Here is a 21,138-nt window from a genome sequence, read left to right on the forward strand (position 1 = left end):
CTAATAAAGCATCAGGAAAAGGATAAAGCACTGGCACAAGCTTCTGCACTGCCAGCAGGTCAAGGGAGATGGTCCTGCCCCCCTGCTCAGCCCTAGTGAGCCTTGAGTGCTGTATCCAGTTCTGGGCTTCTCAGCACAGGACAGACACGGAGCTCCTGGAGCAGATCCAGTGGTGGGCTCCAAAGGTGATGAAAGGACTGGAGCATCCCTCTTAGGAGAACAAGATGAGGGAACAGGGCTGTTCAGCCTGGAGAAGAGATGACAGAGGGGATCTCATCAATGTCTGTCAGTATCTGAAGGGAGGTGTCAGGAGGATGGAACAAGGCTCTGCTTGGTGGTGCTGAGCAATAGGACAAAACCAGGAACAGATGCCCAAGAATTCCACCTGAACATGAGGAAGAAATTTTTACCAGTTCACTGGAACAGGTTGCCCAGAGTGGGTGGGGAATCTCCCTTAGTGGAAATGTTCAAGAACTGTCTGGACACAATGCAAGTGCCATGTGCTTTGGGATGATCCTGCCTGAGGAGGGAGGTTGGACCAGATGACCCACTGTGGTCCCTTCCAACCTTGCCCTTCCAGTGATTCTGTAACAATACGTGCCTGTGTTGTTCCCATATGGTATGACAATCATTATTAATTTAATTTCTCTTTAGATCATTATTATTTCATAAGGATGGAGCAAATTTATCTCAGGGGCATGTTTTTGTGTAGTAGGTACTTTGAAAACCAGCACAAAGATTTTCTCTGCATCAGTAACACACTCATTGCAGACACACTCTGTTAAAGGTAATTCTAATTCACCCTATGTCAAAAAGGCATTACACAACCCTTTACAGTTGGGCAGTGATGTTCCAACAGCCTTTGCCTTTAGAGGTCCCAAAAATGGACCTAAGCAAGAATTAGTTTCACAGCCACAAACATTAGTTTTTACTTCTTATTTAACAGAAGCAAAATTTCTTACAGGTCAGAGGGAGGAAGTCAGTCTCACCAGTTCTCCTTGCTATGGCTGTATAAGGGGAAGCTGTGAGTTTCTAGAATAGCGTGATAAACATGGAAGGAAATAAAAAGAGAGGCAGAGTCCACAGTGGAAAGAAAGAACCATAGAGGCTAAAGTGGCACACAAGAAAAAAAGGGAAGAACTGTAAAATGAGGAGCTAGAAGTCTTTGTAGAGAACCCTCCCCTGATGACCAGCAAATACCTCTTTTGCCACATAGCAAATTAATTCTGACAACAGCTGATGGCCACAGTCATAAATTCTTCTGTACTATATCAGACAGTGCATATTGTGCTGTGTATCTGAAGAAACTCGTCTTACTGGTTATCTGAATAGAACAGTGATGCAATGACACCTTAAAAGGAAATATTTGGCACCTCAAATTACAATATAAAATAAAAGGTTGCTTACTTGAGCCATAAATTCTCTGTGCTTAAATTCACTTTTGTGAGACAAAAGGCAAAGCAGTTGCTTAACCTGGCATGCTATTGTTTAGCTAATTTCATAAACCACTGTGAATCCTTGATCGTGATGATAAACACCAAAGAAACCCCATGAGGGAAATTAATAATTCTGTATAAAGTGCAGTAATTCGATGGTGTGTAAAAAAATACAGCACCACTACTTAATGAGGAGCATAATGAAGAATCATTTAGTAGTTCCCCATTTAGTAAATGTTCTCTCCCCTGTGCAGTGGTGAATGCTAAGGTTTCATAGAGAAGTTTACAGTAAATTATTATGTAATTAATGGCCACAGCAATGAATTACAAAAATGACACCGCAAGAGAAATGAATGGTGACTTTAATTATGCCTTCTTTCTAACTTTAATGTTTGAATTCAAAACCTGAAGGCTCTTGTTCCAGGACTTTACATGTAAATACTAAGTCAATTATTTGAAATACTTGGTCTAACACTAAGAACAAGACCAAAGAGCACACACATATTTTGGATTAATGTACATATTTGTAGCATACTTGTATTGCATTCAGGTTTACACAGCAGAGAGAGAAAATTACCAAGAACTCGGTTGAGTTTAAGAGGGAAAATTATGCTTTAAGGTTTGTACTTACCATCATACACTCTTCAGTCAGGAAATGACCTTTAAGTGTTTTTGTTCTTTTTTTTTTTTCCTTTAGGGAAATATTTAAGATGGCATAACCATGTATTCAATAAAAATATTTAATAGCTATATATTTTTTTTTTTCTTAGATATCCCTACTGGGTCCAGAAATAAAGTTTGTGTAAAGAGCAGTCCTTCTGTAATTTATGGACTCTCAATATGTTTCAGTTGGATGGGAAAGCCCAGTGGTGAAAACAGACCAAGGCATGGGTTAATACCACATAAGAGTGCAGGCAGACTGTAAGAAAAATATTATATCTGAGGTATGTGAAAGCAGAAACTTGAGTGAGTAGCTACTGCTTTTGTGTGCTATAAAATGGAGGATTATTTTTTTTTTAAGAAACACAAGATTTTTGTTTTATTTAGTTTAGCTGTTTCTTTTGCCTCTGCAATAAAACTCCCTGTGCATGTGTTGATCAGAAAAATAGATGGCCCATCAATTGAGCTGACAGGGTTACTACTTTTTACAGTTCCACCCATCAGCTTTTTTCAGTCCTGTGTAAACACCCATATAAGACGTGGCATTATCAAATATTTTCAGTGAAAAACTTTAGAATAGTGTACTTTAGAATACCTTATATATAAAAATGATTTAACAAGATCACAACACTTTATAACTGAAATTTCTTTGATGAGTTATGTACATTAATTCACTCTTTTATATTAATTCCCTCTTTGCTTATTGTCCTTTGGTTTAGAAGCAAAGACAAAGATAAGTTAAAAACTAAACTGGATTTCATTCTTTTTCTTATTTAAATTAAATATGGATTATTTTCTTCTCATTCTCATATTTGATAGTCCAATTTATAGAACATTTTCATAAAATTTAAAGGTTTTGGGTTTTTGGGGGGGGCATATTTTTGATTGGTGCAATTCCTCTCTAAATCCAAATTTTTGAGCTCACTACAAAATTGTAATAAATATCCCTGAAGAATATCTGATATTCAACTATTTTTTTAAAATAAGAAAACTGCCTCCATGTGCACACAACTTAAAAACATCTAGTTTGGGAATCAGCTTTCTTAACTCCTCTTTTCTGTCTCATATATACCATAAAACAGTCTAGGGTTGACGATGACCTCAAAAAGTCATCTGGTCCAACCTCATGGGAAAAGGAATGTAAATGAGATTATCTGTTCATCTGCAGCTTGGAAACTTCCAGCAATGAGGACTCATCTGTGTCCCTGAAGTAGTTGTTCCAGGGGATGAGTTCTTACTGCAAAAATATTTCTTGTGTTGAGACAAAACCTCTCCTTGGTGAAACTTGTACATATCACAATTTGTCTTCTCCGTGAAGACTCCATCAGCTTTGTATCTGCCTTTAAAGTACTAGAAAACCATGAAGAGGTACTTCTAAGTCTCCTCTCCAGGAACAGCAAACCTAACACCTTCCCCATTGTGCAGGTTACCTTGTTTCTTTGTTCATAAATTTTAAAATTTAAATATCTGTTTTGTTTTGAGTCATTTGATTTTTGACATTCATCTGCAAACTTGTACACTATATATCCCTGCCAGCTGAGCTGCTGTTAGCACCAGACAGATCTATAACTTCACTCAGGATTTATGGAGGGAATAAGACAATGAAACACCAGTAAATTACCAAATGCAAGTGTCCACTGAAATGAAACTGAATAATCTGAAAAAAGGAAGAATATTTTCTTGTTATAAAAAGTCTTTAATCAAGCAACAGCCTAAAATGCAAACTCTTCAGATGACACTTGTCACTACAGAATCATCAATCAAAACATTCGTCTTTGACCCAAGAGAAGACTCTGTCTTCATCAAGCAGATAAATCCATCCTATTTAGCTTACTTTTTTTTTTTTCCCTTTAAATAATACATTTGGTCTAAAATAGATCATTCTCAACTTAAAGAGAGGAGGATTATTAATCAGCTGGTAGTAGATCAAGACTTTTTTTTTTGAGCAATTTTTACATTTTATAGGCCTAGAAATATATGAAAAGGAAATATATCAATGTGGTGAACTAGAATCAGATATATATATTCAGTCATAACACAATCACACCCAAATTTATATCCTTATTCACTGACAGTTACAGACTTTGGTACAAACTGACCTGATGTTAGGAACAAATCAGAACAGACAGAAAATTTTGGAAAAATGAAGTCCAAGACCAGTACCAAGTGTAGAGAGAATTCAAAGCAAAGCCTTCCTTCTCCAGACATCTGCTGATAGAAGAACCATGGAGAAGACAACTAATGGAGATGGTGTATCATGAACTTTACAGGGAAAAGCAACTGTTTATGGCATGTACATCAACATTAATGCCACACATAAAGAGAAAAAAGTACTTTTTAGACATAACAGATTGATTTTATTTTTAGATATTGATGTGCTGTTCTAGGTTATTCTTTTTGAGATTATGCAAAGGTTTGGAGAAATGAACATAACTTTCAGACATCTAAGGGTATGACCATTCAAGAGCTTTGCACTCTGAAATGGGTGTTATGGTTTGCCCTCATTTGTTCTTCTGAAGCCTCCAAGGGCAGCAAAATTGTCAGGACTGTTTCTTGTAATTACTGATTAACTTATGAAGTTCTTCCATTATAGTTGCCAGCCAAAGACTTAAATACTATAAATCACTTTCCTGATCCAATGTTCCTCAGTTTTTCTATTTTCCTCTCCCCAAGGAAAAGGTTTATGATGCAAAGGAGTTTTGTCTATCTTGCTCTACCATCTTTTTACTCCCATGAAACCACAGCTAATTTTCCTCCATGAATTAATATCTTCAGTATACACCTGTCACTATGGAGACACTTGATTAATGCTTAACAACTTAAGCAGCTCTAGTCTGGATGACTTTCTAGGTCTAAATTTGGCATAGAAATCCCCTGCCAATTTCCAACATGCTAAATATTGCATGTTGTGACACACCTGTACTTAATATCAGGTGCATTGGCCTGTTTGCTGTGCACATAAATGCCATTCTAATAAAAACCTTTTAAATTTACTAAAAACTCCCAATAAATTTGGGGGTTAGAAGACTATTAAGAATTTTAATTTGTATCTTCACTAAGAACTTCTTTCTGAACACCGAAATAGTAAATTACATGTGGACACAGAACTGGAAAACTTAAAATAAAACATACATAAAAGACAAGTCCAAAAATAGTATTTCTTTGGGAATAACAACTTTAATGTGAAATAATATTCTAATATATTCCACGGCATGCATTCAGGAAAATTTGATATTTTAATATTTTGGGGGTGGAGCTTATAGAAATACCTGAAATGGATATATTTAATGTGGTAGATGTACAGGAGTAGGAAATACTGCATGTAGCACAGCCTCTCTTCCATTAAAAGCAGTGAATTTTCTCTTTTTTAATTTTTCATTTTGTATTGCATAACCCCTTTAGAATTTGTTCCTAATGAGATTTCACATCTCTGCAAGCTGCAATAATTTGTTTGTTTAGATATGTACTCAAAATCTGTTAAAACATTTCATTTCAGACAAAGGATCCTACATTAAGGAGTCACTCAGGCTTACAAACTTTCTAAGGTGGGAAAGATTTATTTTCAGGATTTATTGAGAGATTTACTGTCCTATACAAGTAGGACTGTGATATGTTTTTAGGATGAAAATATGAACCTAGACAATGGACAGAAAGTACCTCAGCAGAAGAATGCAAAATTCTGCCTCTAGCTGTACAAGTACCTAAGAATTACCCTCATTTGGCCAGTACTAAAAAAAAAAAAAAACAAAAAAAAACCCACCAACAAAAAACCCCAACAAAAACAAAACAATAAAACCAAACAAAAGTAAAACAAAGAAAAACACACACACACTCCAACCCACCCACCCACAAATAAAACCTCTTCATATTAATCTTTATTTTGAAACATTCTTACTAAGGTCACTTTTTTGAAAATATTCTTCCAGATTTGTGTAAAATTAGTATCTAGGTTTACTCTAAAGTGAATATCTGGAGTCAATATCTGGAATGAACTCATCCAGATATCCTCACCCACATATTTAAAAATTTCCTTGTTCATTAAAACTACTGTGAGAAATCTGAAGAAGCAATTTTTGAGCACAATGTATAGACATTGCAAGGTGAGAGTAAAAAAAAAACTGATGAGTTTAAACCAAGTAGGTGTTTTTTTACATGTAGACATTATGCACTGCCAAAATTTGAAACTTCCCAGAAAGGGAGAGAATAATAATAAAACTATTGTCTTCTTTCCAAACATATCCACTCCTAAAGGAGCCCTGCCTGGAGCCCTACACAGCTGAGCTTGTTTATTAATGCAATCTTTGTATGACAAATTAGGTCAGCTGCATAAATTATTGAACAAACTCACATTCACTGAAGTGATAAGAGTTTGCAATAAGCAGATGAAAATTGCGTGTTTTTTTCCCAAGGTGTTTAAGATTTTTTTTGTAGCTTTCCTGGTAAGTGGCTAACATCTGTATTCACCTCACAGAACTTGTATGATGACATATATAAAATATCCTGAATTTCCATCTGAAACCTACTAAACTGTCCAGCAGTTTATCATCATTACAGCTGAAATAATTCCTGTAGATATCTCTCTTGCCTCTTCTCCGGTTTCTGTACATCAAGAGAAACTGTAGTGCCCCTATTAGCAAATTGCTATCATTGCTCTTTTTCACTTAAAAAACCCCTAAAACCTCAATTCAATGTTCTGCAGCAAACAACTATGTACATCTTATGACATTTATACTGTAAATAAGACCATAAGTGATTGGTTAAATGTTTGGGACTTGCCACAGTGGTTTGCTTTTTTAAAGAAAAACTTCTGTTTTAGTTCCTTGAATATCAACACTGACAGTCATAATTCTAAATTGTAGCTTTCTTTTTCAATCTCCCTCTTAGATAAAGGGCACGCAGATATCTTAAAACTTGTTTAATGGAAAACTGACCTGTAAGTAACTCCAAAGCAGCTCTCCTCTCCTCTCCTCTCCTCTCCTCTCCTCTCCTCTCCTCTCCTCTCCTCTCCTCTCCTCTCCTCTCCTCTCCTCTCCTCTCCTCTCCTCTCCCTCTCCCTCTCCCTCTCCCTCTCCCTCTCCCTCTCCCTCTCCCTCTCCCTCTCCCTCTCCCTCTCCCTCTCCCTCTCCCTCTCCCTCTCCCTCTCCCTCTCCCTCTCCCCCTCTCCCCTTCTCCCCCTCTCCCCCTCTCCCCCCCTCCCCTCCCCTCCCCTCCTCTCCCCTCCCCTCCCCTCCCCTCCCCTCCCCTCTCTCCCTCTTCTCTTCTCCAGAGGAGAAAACAATGGCAGTAAAACTGGAATGGCACATTGAATCATGATAAAGATGTTTTGTCACAGCTGTTTGTTGCAATGTCTAATAGATCATGCACAAGTTTTTGATTGGTAGCACCTTGCAAAAAACCAAAAGGAATTTAAGAGCTTTGTAACTCACCTCCAATGGAGACTCGTGGAAGATTATTAGAGAACTTATAAATACAAAACTGGCAATATCCTCGAATGAGTACAAGAACAAATTCACTGCAGCTGACAGAGAACAATAAAAAGAAAGAAAATTTAAGCAAAAGTTAAGCTCAAGACAAGCACACAGACAGGGAAAAGCATCAAGTGTCTCTGTTTACTTGACTGGGCTGACCCATTTTTGACCAGTGCTCTTCATGTCACTAACACAACAGGATTCACAATCATTTTTGGCAAAGAGCAAAACTACAAAGAACTCCAAATCCCAAACCTGAACAGAAGAAAAGAAGTCATTTGCCTGCAGGTATTTTGACAGCAGTAACAAATAGTGGATTCAATGTTCTGAGGAGTCCTCTTAGAACTGATCTTGCTGGGTAGGGGTACACTCAAAGCTGAGAGGGCAAGCACTGCAGATATGTGTGAAAAGGAGGCATAGAAAAACCATCACAGCAAAACAAAAAAGTGATCTTTTCATGTTTACATCTGGTCTCTGCATAAAACAATTCCCTCCTTCCCCAGGAATGAACACTCAAAAGCAACTTAAACATTTGTGTGATGAATAATGAGAATAGTTTGCTTTATACCTGTTTCAAGCAGACTATGAGAACTGTTCAAACTACTACCCAGTGGACCTCTGTTCTCAAAAACTGGGAAGGTTCTATAGTTCCACAGCTGCTTTCTCAATGTATTCCACTATATGAACCAAGAGAGTATTCAGAATGCCAAATACAGGCTGAAGACTTTATCCCCAATAGTTCTTCTTGATCTCCAGCTCCCCTGTAATTGTAAAAGTGATCACAGGACAACACTGACACACACAAAATAGCAATATGATGTTCTCTGGAATTTCAGGATTGACATTTCAGTGACACTGGGCCAAGTTTGACCAGATTCTCTTTGTACATTGGGAAATCCATGCAAAACAATATTTTCCCATGTCACTGTTTCTCACTGATGAGCTTGGAACTCATGAAAAATTACCTCATGAAAAATTCACTAATGAAAACTGCAGTTTCATTAGAGGCATTCAGGAAAAACAATCCAGGCAAGTCTGTATGCAAGAACAAATAATTTGAACAAGGCAGTCAAATTAAAACAAGCTCTTCCACTTTTTAAAAAGCTAAGTAACAGATCCACTACTTAGAATAAACTCAATAGAATGAGATCAGCAGAAATACGTTCTCCTAGAGGTAAACCTCACTCAACCATTTCTAGCTACCATTCTCCTCAGGAATATGCTCTCAGGTACACATGCATTGCATACAGCTTTAAAAGAAAATACCATCCTTGAATTTGTATTACCACACAACACAAAGTTTGAGTTCCTGGAAAATGTATATAGCTTCACTGTTTTCATCCTATTCATTCTGTTTTTCAGAAATCTCTCATCCCTGAGCCATGTGCTGCATTATCCATGTACCCAAAAACTCAGAGAAAGAACTTCTGTTCTATTCTGAGCTAATAGCCAAGACTGTACTGATTTCAATTGTTAAATCAATGCTCCTGCTGCCCAAAGAGAAAATGTATTAAAATGTGTCTGAAATTACAAATCACAACGGCATTTTTAAGGTAAACTTATAACTGTCTTCCTCTTCTTCTAGGGTGCTTTGAATGTAAAGATTAATCTATATCTTCCATTTTTGTTTTCATTATATAGCAGCTTTTTACAGATTTCTGACATACATTTTTAACTGATATGCCAATCTAGCTTTCAAATTCATATAGAAAACAAACAAATATGTCCCAAACTTTGGTGGTTTGTTTTTTTTGGTTTTTTTTTAGTTTTAATGAGTTTTCAGTGCTTAGTATTAACATTGTTAATATGAAAATAAATTATTTTCATTCATTCATTTAATTCTTCAACTTGGATAATAATTTATTGCAGATTATCATGTATATCTTATTATGTTTTGGGCTTCTTATCTACACTTTCTCCCATCACCTTTAAAATACACAAATAAACAAACTAAACAGTAAGTAGTAAACATAAAACCAGAGTTTACCAGAGATATACAAGAAATAGTCCCCTTCATCTCTTCCCTACATATAAAATTCAGCAAGTATGCTCTTGCAGTTCAGGGCTCAAAGCAGATTTCTCCATGATAGCCATTCCCTTCAAGGTCCAAACATTTTATTCTTCCTTTGGTCACCTCAGTAAATCCCAGATACCAGCAATCCTTCATATGACTAAGATGGCAAGAAGAGATAAAGAATGGAAGACTGCACTGATGTTTTAAATTTATATCAGAATGAAGCATTGACCAAAAGACCTCCCATTTTGGTTTTTTTTTGGTGTTTTGTTTCTGGTGGTTTTTCTTTGTAATGTCATTCAATTCTCTGTTTTTGAAATAAAGAAAAAGCCCCTCTGTTTGCTATAAATTAATTCAATTTGTCATTTATTCAAATCAACAAGCAGAATTATATTTACTCCTTCACCAATTTAAAACACAACCAGGCTTAAATAGATGTATCACCATTTGGGAATCTCTGGGGAGTTTTTTTCCCTACAATAAGAATCTGATGCCATTCTCAAAGTGAAGCTGGCTTTTCCTTAAAAAAAAAAAGTTGCACTTAAAGATCTTAAAGGTCTTTTCCAACATTAATGATTCTATGATTCTATGGTTCTATGATTAACATAAGCCAATGCTATTTATATGAGCTAATTATAAAGTCTGACCTTCAGACTTCTATTTGGCTGTAGTATTCGCTATACAACACTGTCAGTACATAGAAGAGAAGCAGAAGATATATGCAACTCTCTTGGTAATGTGTAATTAGCCAGGAACACCAGGAGAGGCTGGAAATTTTACTGGAGCTGAGGGAAAGAGCCTTATTCTTTTAGACAATCTCACTGGGCTTGCAAAACACTGCTGTACATTTATTGCAAAACTAAGAATAAAACCTCCAGTAGTTCTGGTACAACAAACTGATCAACATGGACATCAATAATGCACAATCTTCCCAAGGTCCATGGGGCTTTGGGTGAGCAGAAGCTGTGACTGCACCACTTGGGGAGGAAGACTCTGTTTGTACAGCATGCACCCATAATTATGGTTTGAGGTTAAGGATGCCTTGCCTTCTGACGTTCTCCTCCCAGCAAATCTGAAATGTATACAATAGCTGACATGCCCTGTAGCAAAGTAAAGCTAAATCAGTGGCTAAAGCAGGGCAAAACATTACAATATTGTTTAGTGTATTTCAGTACAAGCTGCTTTGGTTTCTTTTGTGACATAACTTATTATAAATAAAATAGTTGAGCACCATACTAAAGAACAGCAGAGGGGAAAAAAAAGGAAAACCACAAACACCAAAAGCAAAAATCCCCATCAGTAAACCTTTCACTAAGAAGAACTTGATCAAAACCCAAAAGCTCACACTATCCTTACAGCTCCTCTACCTGCCCATTCCCCATGCTGCTGACTGATAGCGCTTCCAGCAGTTCATTAGCATAACATGGAGTTAATCAATGCTGCTTCAGAAGGAAAATGCCACCTAATGAATCCCCAGTGCCACTTTGCTGTGCACCAGGTGTTTTTGCTGCAGGTGTACCAGGCTGGAACAGATCAAGACTACCTGTTTAATTTGTGGAGTCCGACATGCCCCAAGCTGTGCGGTGTTAGGAATGATGAATTCAGGTGCAGTAATGAACCATGTACTCTCCTTCTTTGAAGACATTCTGATGCTAAGCTAGACTTTAAGACTACTAATATGTGAATGACACTCCAAGTAGTTCTACTTTCAAATTTGTTACTACAGAAAACTAATAAACTTGAAAATCTACTTCTAGATTATTATCCTTGTATCTCCTAGTGTATGGTTATGGTATGGACATTCACATTACAGGCAGATTTATTTCTGAACACAGCATTACAGCCTGACACTTTATGGAGCAAGGCTTAGAGGTATATCTCAGTTAAAGCACAGCAAATTTGCAGAAAAAATCAGTTTCAATTACAGCAGAGAAAAAAAAAAAAAAGAAAAAGAGAAATAGAAAAACACCTTGTAAAATCTCTAATGAACTTCATATATTTTTCTGATTTTTTTTGCTGATTTTAATGTCAAGATTTCTCAGCCTTCCTCAAATCCAGGGACTTATCCCCTGCTGGAACAATAGTTACAAAGAGCTAAGGAGCATGTGGTTGATTATGTGTAATGCTGGGCACACCTGGAGGGTGGTGAAGGCTGACTACACACCAACAAAGGCACATGCCTTGCATCCTCAGAGGACCTGACCAAATTCTTCACTGATGCAAAGCAAATGAGTTGTAGGGAAGTCTGCAGCAAATCTATGTCATTGATTAGGATGTTCTTAAAAAAATGAATTTAAGTCAGAGTAGAAAGACCTTCTTTTGGCTTGCTACTTCCAAGTGCTGTCTTTATATTTAAAAGGCTTAGTTTATGGCTTTGCAAGCTTAAAACATAATCTTAAAATAAAAGTGTTAAGGTCAGAAACAGCTGTTTTTAACAGTGTTAAACTACAAGAGCAGCACTACACTAAAACTTTGGAAGAAGAGAGTGAGAAGCCATATTTTAGCATTCTTTTAAACAGCAATTCTCTTCTATTTTCACTGTCACTCAAACATAGCACCTCTAGTAAATTGGGAGGCAGAACAACATCTCTATTACAGTATAGTTACATCAAATATACAACCGTATTATAGCATTGTGCTATTGCTTCTCTCAAGCCGTTTAAGGAACAAATCCATTATTCAGCCAGCTTTATTGTGATCATTGTTTCCTCAACATAAATATTCACTGCTTAAAATTCAAGGTAACATTTCAATTCCCTATTTGGGAGGCCTCAGAAATCTATTTTAAATGTCATTGAGACAGTCACACTGTTTTGTAGGTTCTCAGCATTTTGTTCCTTTTAGTCTTACTCATTTTCTATTCCTTCTGTAGAAGGCTACATACTGATTTGTTTCTTTCACCTTATTGTGGAGCTTTCTCTCTTCCCTTCTAGGACCTCTCTCAATAGAGAAACCAGCATGATTTCAGAATTTCTGCTGAATTTTCTTCCACTCTCATTTTCTATTTAACATAACAAGGCATAACTTTGGAAGAAAACAAGTAACCGAGCCCAGATGAAGAGTTAGTGCAGCAATAGTTCATGAAACAATTACATCTACTGCTATAAATGCAATATATTTTCCTGCTTGAGAGAGGAATTTTTCTCTGAAGTAAATGTTATTATGATTTAAATTAAATTTAAAAACCCAATAAAACCAAATCTGTATAATAGTTAGCAAATGTGTAATGAAACCTCATGACGGAGTTCTAGATACCTCATATTCTTGTGAATGACAGATGGTTACACTAGGTTTAAAAAAAAAAAAAGTAGATAAAAGCTTTCCACAAAGATAGATGACATCAGGAAAAATCTTATATTAGGTATAACCTAGAGAAATTTAACTTAAACAAGGAGAGCTTAATGATACCCCAACAAAAAAAAAGCTACAGTACATCATGAGAAGGAACTAGGAAAACCATGTGAAGAAAATAAAGATGTCTGTCACATATGAGTAAAAAAAAAGTTGTTTACAAAACAGTTACGTGACTAATTAGGGAAGAGTTAAGGTCAAAAAATTTCAAAGCCCTGGACCTGAATCTCTTGGCACCCAGCCAGCATTTCAGACAACAGAAAGGAAGCTCCTGTTATTGCTTTAATGGTAAACAGTGTTCCAGATAACTAGAAAACTTGGCAGCCTGATATAAACCAGAGATAAATCCAACACAGGAGGAATATAAATATAAAAAATTAACACACTTTTAAGGAGTGATATGATAATTAATGCTGATCAGCATGAACAAGTGGAATGTAGTCTTAGGAAGGGAAAATGGGTAACTTTTGGTGAGATTACAAGACTTATTGGTTTGTTGTTTTTTCTTGGTTTATAGAATACTGATGTAATTCTGTCAGATTCTGAGACATTTAATTTGTCACTTCATATGTTCAGTAGTACAACAGAATATTGGAACTCTATTTCACAGGTTAGGTAGATTTCAAACAGGTAATCACTGAGGTTTCATACATAACTAACAGAGAATAGATAATCCATTGATTTGTACAGCCCTTCTCTAAACATTATTTGCAAATAACTTGGAGTGGGGGGATGTCTAAGCCAAAACTTTTCTCAAATAATATAAAGACTGAGAGGAATCTGGAAAGTTATATTTTAATTACTGAACAATTTTAACATTGATACCCTGATAAATCTCCTTAAAAAGCCCAATTGTAGTCTTCCTCTGTATCAGTTATAAGTGAAAAAAATCCCAAACCCAATATTATTGATTTTCATTTCAATTCCCCAAGCTAAAGAGTTCTTGTGTATTTGATCATTTCTCATGTGAGCCTTCTCTTCAACTTTAACTTTTTTTTAAATTTTATAATTTTTTTTATATAAAAACAGAAATAAGAGATACCTGGAAAGTTTGCAAAGACAATTTTCTTGAAATCAAAACAAAATAAAAAAATACATAATGGTGTTTTTTAATGAAGATTTTAAGAAGTGGAATTAAAGAGGTTTTTCTAAATGTGCATATTAATGTGAGAATTCTTGGAAGATGTCAATTAGACATGCAGAGAACACCTCTGGTCTTTCTTCCATTGGTGGCCACATGAAAAACTCAAAGATTAGGTTCTTATAAAGTAATTTAGAGGAGAAAAAAAAACCAAACCAATAAATCTTATTCTGAAGGAAGTGGAAAGGGAAGAGAAGAAGACTATTCAAGATTCAGACCTCACATCAGCCTCCTCATGCCTGTGGGCTGGTTCCTGGGGGGACTGAGCCGTGCAAGGTGGGAGCAGGAGACCAAAGGGGCAGACACTGAAACAGGAGAGGTTCAGACAAGAAGAGGAGAAGCTTTTCCTCCAAGCAGGATAGGTGGGCCATGCTCCAGGCTGCCCAGAGAGATTGTGCATCTCAGTGCTCAGAGCTTTAAAACTCAGCCAGCAAAGGTCCTCAACAACCTTGTCTGACTTTGCACTCTCCTTGTTTTGAGCAAGAATTTGCTCTCAAGCTCTCTCAAGGCCTCAAACCACAGGATCTCTCAGGTTCAAACCCGACTTGTTCTCTGACACAACAAAAATATGACAAGAAACTTAGAAACAAACAAAACAAACAAAACTCAGATGCTCTATGAGTTTTCTGTGAAAAGTGAGAACACAGTCAGAAACAATACAATCGGACAATGGTGAAAATTATCAAGTTAGCAAGCAGAATATTTTGCTTGCATAACCTAGCAGCCTTAAAATTGCCACAGATCAGTGATAATCAAGAAATTGATTTTTAGTTCTGTGGGAACAGACGAACATTGAGAACAGTCTGTTTCAAAAGCAGAACACCAAAAGAGCCCTTCCCCCGACACTGCCTGTGAAATGAATTTTAAGGAAGAGGGAGAATACCAGACGATCAAAAACCGTTTTTTTTTACATAAACTTTTCATTTTGACATACATGCATATTTAATATAATACAGAAATCTGCCTGTGATGCTTATTTTTAAAATGTCATTGAAGCTGACGTGAGGCTTATTTTGTCCTCTTTTCCACAGAGAAATTCTCGCTAGGATGGAAAGATTCACACTGAACAAATGTGGACCATGCCTCGGAGAGCTCTGCAAGCTCTGCAGCAGCTGCAGTGGGAGGCAGGCACTCAAAGGTAGGTGCCCCATGCAAGAAAGTGGAGCAGAAAACACCAAACATCCAGGAAGCCACAGCAGAAACACCACAACTGTAACTAAAACACACAATTCCCTTTTCCCTCAAGCTCCAGTGGAGCCGGCGAGGCAAACCTCAGTGTAAATAGTGGCTGGCAGGCTGTGTGGTCCCAACCCCGCTGGTGTTGGAGATCCAGGCTATAACACACACCAGCTCGTGCTGCTCTGCTCCTGGCGTGTGGCAGCAGCGATGAGCCGAGGGGCTGCACAGCCAGCAGGGCACCAGGGACGTGTCACTGCTCTTTACACAGGCATCTCTGAACACATCCTGCATGTTTCACTAGGAGGACAAAAGTGTAATGTATTGATCTAACACAGGCTCTTCTGGAACTGAGAAGGTTAGGCAATGTTGTTTTCCTACATTTTTTAGTAGCATTTAATTTGCCATGTTTTCTAAGGCCAACCTGTGTTCTTTTGAGAACTTTGAAATTTTATCCCTAACATTTACATTCAAAGGAACGTATCCCTATTTACATTCAAAGAAAATTTAGTGCCAATAAATTCCCAAAGTGTGGGAATCCAGAGTTTCCCTCTGGCTGCCCTGGAAGGTCTGGGACCCTGGCAGGGGGTCAGGAACCCCCCTGGACAGAGCCCCCAGAGACACTGTCTGTGATCTCTGTCCATGGAAAAGAGTTTTCAGTCTTACAGGATGAATTACAAGCTCTGAGTGTTTGATAGAAGTAATAATTAAGTGTGGCACGGGTGCAAAAGTAAAATTTTAGGATTCTAGATGAGGGGTCCAAAGGGGACAAGATGGAGGAAATTGGGTGTGCCTTGTCCTTTTTCTCCTTCTTCATGCCCTCCATGTTTCAGTGTGGTGTTGGCATTTTTCTGTTGGTTCAGGCTGGGGACACACTGTCCAACGTAGGTGACAGATATTGGCACGTTATTGTAAATCCAGCCCAGGGAGTTTCTGGTATTTAATGTTTGTAACATCCCACTGAGGGCAGAGCCCCACACGCTGCCCTGCAGGACAGAGCTGGGCAGGGCAGCAGAACATGTGAGAGATAAACAGAATAAACAACCTTGGAACCAGCACAGACCAATTATGGCTTCTGCTTTGGCAGCGGGGCTGAAAGACAGAGACTTTCTACAATCTCGGAATCATCAATACCACAGACCCTGACACCAAAGTGCTCTGGTAATCCATTTATAAAAGACAATTTCTTTAGAATTTTTCTTTACCTTCACCTTCTATTACCATCTTTTTTCCCACCTTACCTACATATATGTCAAAACAGATTCTCCTAAGGAAAATAAAATCAGGATAAAGACAGATTACTTGTTATCAAAGTTACATAGAGGAAAATAAGTTACTTAGTATTTATCACCAAGAAAAATAACCTGTTTATCACCAGTCCAAATTACCCATGCCCTGAGAATCTAACAGCAGAACAAATGGAGCAACCAGATAAGCTGGAATCCCAGTGCTGGTAGATGGAAGGAATTAAAATAAAACTCAAAATAATGAATTTCTGATGTAGAGAGCAACAAATAAGAGGAAAAGAGCAGAATTATGTCTCCAAGACCCAAACAGAGTTTCTATTATCAATGTCATTGTCACACAGCTCCAATTAGGTGACTTTTTAGCTTTTGTATACCTAAATAATACCAAACAAAAAAATAGAAGAGTGACCAGTTTTCAGATCAGTGGCAGGCGTTTCTGAATTTGTATTATTCTCCAAGTCCTTGTTCTCAAACAAAATAAGTTCTCATTTAAATAAAATTAAAGGAATATGTAACTTCCACCTCCCCCCCCCAAAAAAAAAGCAAACTAAAATGGTGGAGGGATATGACACACACACAAGAGTTTGATAAAAATGAAAGTTTCTTTAAAAGGCAGGTTTGAATTGTCCTAGATATAAATTTTGTCTTATAATCATCTAAGCCTGGAATAAAATACTTCTGAAATACTTCTCTTAACATTTTTGACACTTGCAATATGAAAACAGAAAGTAAATGACCTAGAAGTCAGCAATGGTATGCTTCCTCCTTTAAACTCATCATTACTTTATCACTTAAGATCACATTGCTTTTAGCTCCTTAATTTTTATCACTAACCTTAAAAGAAGAAGAAGTTCAAACATCAACTTTGAAAATTTTATTCTTAGTTGCAAGAAACTTGGGATATGAAGTTTAAGGCCAAAGTTTCAACTGTAAGGAGATTTCAATAATAAGAAGAATGTTTCATTGCTAATGGACAAAAACTCTGTAAGACTGTTGGACACCTAATAGCTTCTTTGGGTATTTTTTCTGGGGGAAGAGGAGATATTTGGGTGGGGTTTTTTTTGATTTTTCATTGTTGTTAAGCCTAAAAGTAGAAGTTACTCATCAAGAAGCCTTATCAAGGAGAACATTTCAGCCACAAGTGAAATTAATTATGCAGCAGTGCTGGTAGAGCAAGGTTCCATTTAAAGTAATTATAATCCCAGTTAGAAATCAAAGAGAATTAATGTCAGGATTTTATTTGTATCAGGTAACTTTTGTAAAGGTTATTATTATTTTAGGTTTTAATTTGTAGGGCAGAATTTCATCCCATTTGTACAATATTTATATGTAAAAAACCCCATAAACAACAACAACAACAAAAAAATCCCTACACCTATGCGAATGAAACATAAAGAGAAACCTGTTCCTATTTTTGTTCTCAACCTTTTTGATTACTCCCCACCTCCTACAGAACTCAGTATAAAATGCTTAGAGAGAAGACCTATGAGGCTCTTAAATCACTCCATCCTCTCAAAGATTCACCAAATCTATTTAGTCAGTCAATGTGATTATTGCAATCCTTCCATGCCCTACTGGTGCACCTACTGCAACAAAAGGGGTTCTGCAGCACTACAGATACAGAAGTCTTAAATAGGATTACTTATTTCTGCCAAGCTAACCCTTCTTCCAATTAATCTTCTCCCATTTTTTTTCCTACTCTGACATTTTGCTACCTGTAACCACCTGTTTCATAATTTCAGTAGCTAGCAGTTTTTAATGTCTTAAAAAAATATTACTTTCACATACAGATCAACAGTCAAATTCAACCAGCATACTTATTTATCTTGAAGAACTGCCAGACACTGCTTAAACTCACTTTATAATCTGAATTTTCTTGCCAGAGAGCAAGCAGGGAACACAGGTAATGGATGTACCTTTAGTTGGTAAGATTAGTTGTTCATAAAACCACACAATGTTGTGTACTTTCAAATTACCTCCTTTTGGTATTTAGGATAGAGATAATAGTGAGCTAAAAGATAATGCCTGTGTCATAGTGTTAATAGAGGTAATTGTTAGCTGATTTTTGGTTGTGTGCCTGAGCTTCTTCAGTTCTGCTCAAAGGTGTCAAGGGATATTTGCTGTTGCACATTGGATAAATTTGATTACTTAGTAATGTTTTTTTTAATTGTGCTTTGTTCTTTCTGTACGTTATTTTTCCATAAATAAGTATTAGACATTCTGTACGTGAAGTCTTGTGTTAATCTAGATTAGATCTCAGTCCAAAACCCAAAACAAGCAATTTTGGTTTAGTGTTGTCCATCCCCGTATATCTAACAACATGGTAATGTAAATGTAAAAGCTTATTAAGTGTGGCTACAATTAAATAAAACCTTTCCCATCCTAATTTTAAGCAGTTTATAATTCTACCAGACAAGCTATTTAATCTGTCTGTTTTGGTGGTTGTATTAGAATTTTGTTTACTGGGGAAGTTCAACTAAAATATGCTCCTCTATCCAAGAGCGAGTGACAATATAAAAAAAATATCTTATGCATTTTAAACTATATAAATCTGTTGCCTCCTGTATCCTTCAGAATTTTCAGCTTGGAATAGTAACTGATTTCAAATAGGAACTTAATTTTTGCTAGGGTTGGAAAAGAAGTCGGCATTGTTGTTACCAAACAGATGTGCATTTACAATTATTTTTATTGTTCAGATAGCTTTATTGAATTTTAACCTGTGATTAATTTATATTGGGTGACCTGTTTATTTTGACAGGAATTTCACTTTAGCATCTTTAAATGAGGCAGCTCCACTGACAAGATCCAGCTCATGTGAAAGAAATCTAATAGATGATACAAAATAGCAAGTGGAGCTACAGGCACCACAAAGGTCTAAAAAGTGGAAGGAAAAAAACCTACTATAATATGCTGTAGAGATGAAGTATGTTAGAACCTCAGTATTTCAGCACATACTTCAAAGGCTACTGTCTCAGAGTAATACAGAGCTGTTTTCCTCATACTGTAAGAGTACAGAATTAATTTATTTTGAAACTTTGATGTCTTGTTTTAAGCTGAGAAACCAGACATTTCTATTTTATTATTTTTTAATCTCTCATTCATACTCAAAATCTTATTCACCAATTGATACAACAATTCAGCATTGTTTTATATAACATGCCATCTTCCTTGTCTTTAATCTGCTGCCTATATCTTTCACAGACTCTTCTTTCTCTAATATAATATGTTTTTTTCCTCCTCAGGAACAAATGTATTGGAGTGTAGCAGCAGGCTGTGAAAACAGTCAACTTCCACAACCAGATAAATTATAAATTTCTTTTAAAACAGAGATATGTTTGGTTTTGGTTTTCTTTTTGGTTTTTTTTCAAAAAACAGAGCTATGGACTACTTGCATTTATTGTGAGAATGATTCTTATATTGACAGAGACAAGATATAATGTCACATAGGCAATATAACTTTGATATTGTATTCAATGATTCCTTTCAGATTCTTAAAAAAACGAATTCTACTATCTATTTCCCATATTTAGTAAACAACCAATCAACAGGTAAATTTACTACTGTATATGGTACCAAAATAGTGATAGAATAATTAGAATAATGCCTTAAATTTTTGGGTTTGGTTTTTGTTTTTTTCTTTTAGATTTTAGAACATATAATCAGACAGTTATCTTTTACTTCTGGCAATATGGCCCAAGGAGTGGAAAACCAAGGAACACAGTGACAGATAAACAGACTGTCCCATGCTGAGAAAGGAAACGAGTGACAATCTGCTGGGAAAAAACCAAAACACAAACTCCCCACAAGCCTGTGTTATTCCAAGGTAAACCAGGGTTTCAAGGGACTTGCCATTGCGAATATGTGCTCTGCTCAGCCTTAAATATTGCATTTACTTTTTTCCTGTCTTTGAACTTCATTAAGACACACCATGGTTTATTTCCTATTTTGTGAAGTCAGACTTATCAATTGCTCCAGAATTCTACATATTCTGCTAGAAAGCTACAAGATCAGTGTAAGGCTAAGTTCCTTCCACACATTTTATTTTGGCAAGATTCCAAAAAGAACCCTTCCACTACCTCTAAGGATTGTCAGAAAGCAGTGTAGGTGATGTGCTGCAATCCATGGCTCTCATGCTTGAAATTGGTTTAATACAGATGCTCTTAAACTTTATTTTGATGCTTCAACTTGTTCAGTCTGCTTTTTGAGCAACCTAACACTTTCTAGACATTATAAAAGATATAGTCTTGGTCAAACAGCTATTTAAATAGTCTGCAAAATAAATCCATTCTTGTCTAAAGCAGAATAGTTGGCAGTTCTGACAGAAGAAATAGACATTAAAAAGAAGACAGGAGTGAATTGGGTCCCTTAATTTCTCAGACAGACTAGTTACATATTGAATTGTTATTACAAGCATTACAGCATTGCCCTTTTCTATCAGATATGCTAAGAAACAAAATTTTCTTTAAGGCAGAGAGGGTGGTCAAATTAAATATATATTTTATTTTCTTTCCTGGAAAAATATTTTGGATCTGTTTGAGGGGTAGCTTGATTGTTTTTGTTGGTTTTTGTTGATTTGTGTCCGGGATTTTTTTCTGTTCATCAATTCAATCAAGAAAACAAGTTATTTTCAAAGCCCTATAAAAGT

General features: G+C 36.4%; 1 long non-coding RNA gene across 1 annotated transcript in view; it reads right to left on the reverse strand.

Annotated features, from left to right (window-relative positions):
• Nucleotides 1-228: 228 nt before the first annotated feature.
• The window catches only part of LOC110476583 (uncharacterized), a 34,878-nt gene continuing 13,968 nt past the window's right edge, over nucleotides 229-21,138 (reverse strand). Inside the window, exons 2-3 of the long non-coding RNA XR_013341772.1 lie at nucleotides 7,523-7,614; nucleotides 229-247 (exon numbers count right to left, since the gene is read on the reverse strand). This is a non-coding gene — a long non-coding RNA (uncharacterized LOC110476583). The remainder of the gene's footprint in view (nucleotides 248-7,522; nucleotides 7,615-21,138) is intronic.

This window comes from Lonchura striata, chromosome 2 (assembly GCF_046129695.1).
Source record: "Lonchura striata isolate bLonStr1 chromosome 2, bLonStr1.mat, whole genome shotgun sequence".
Classification (NCBI taxonomy): domain Eukaryota; kingdom Metazoa; phylum Chordata; class Aves; order Passeriformes; family Estrildidae; genus Lonchura; species Lonchura striata.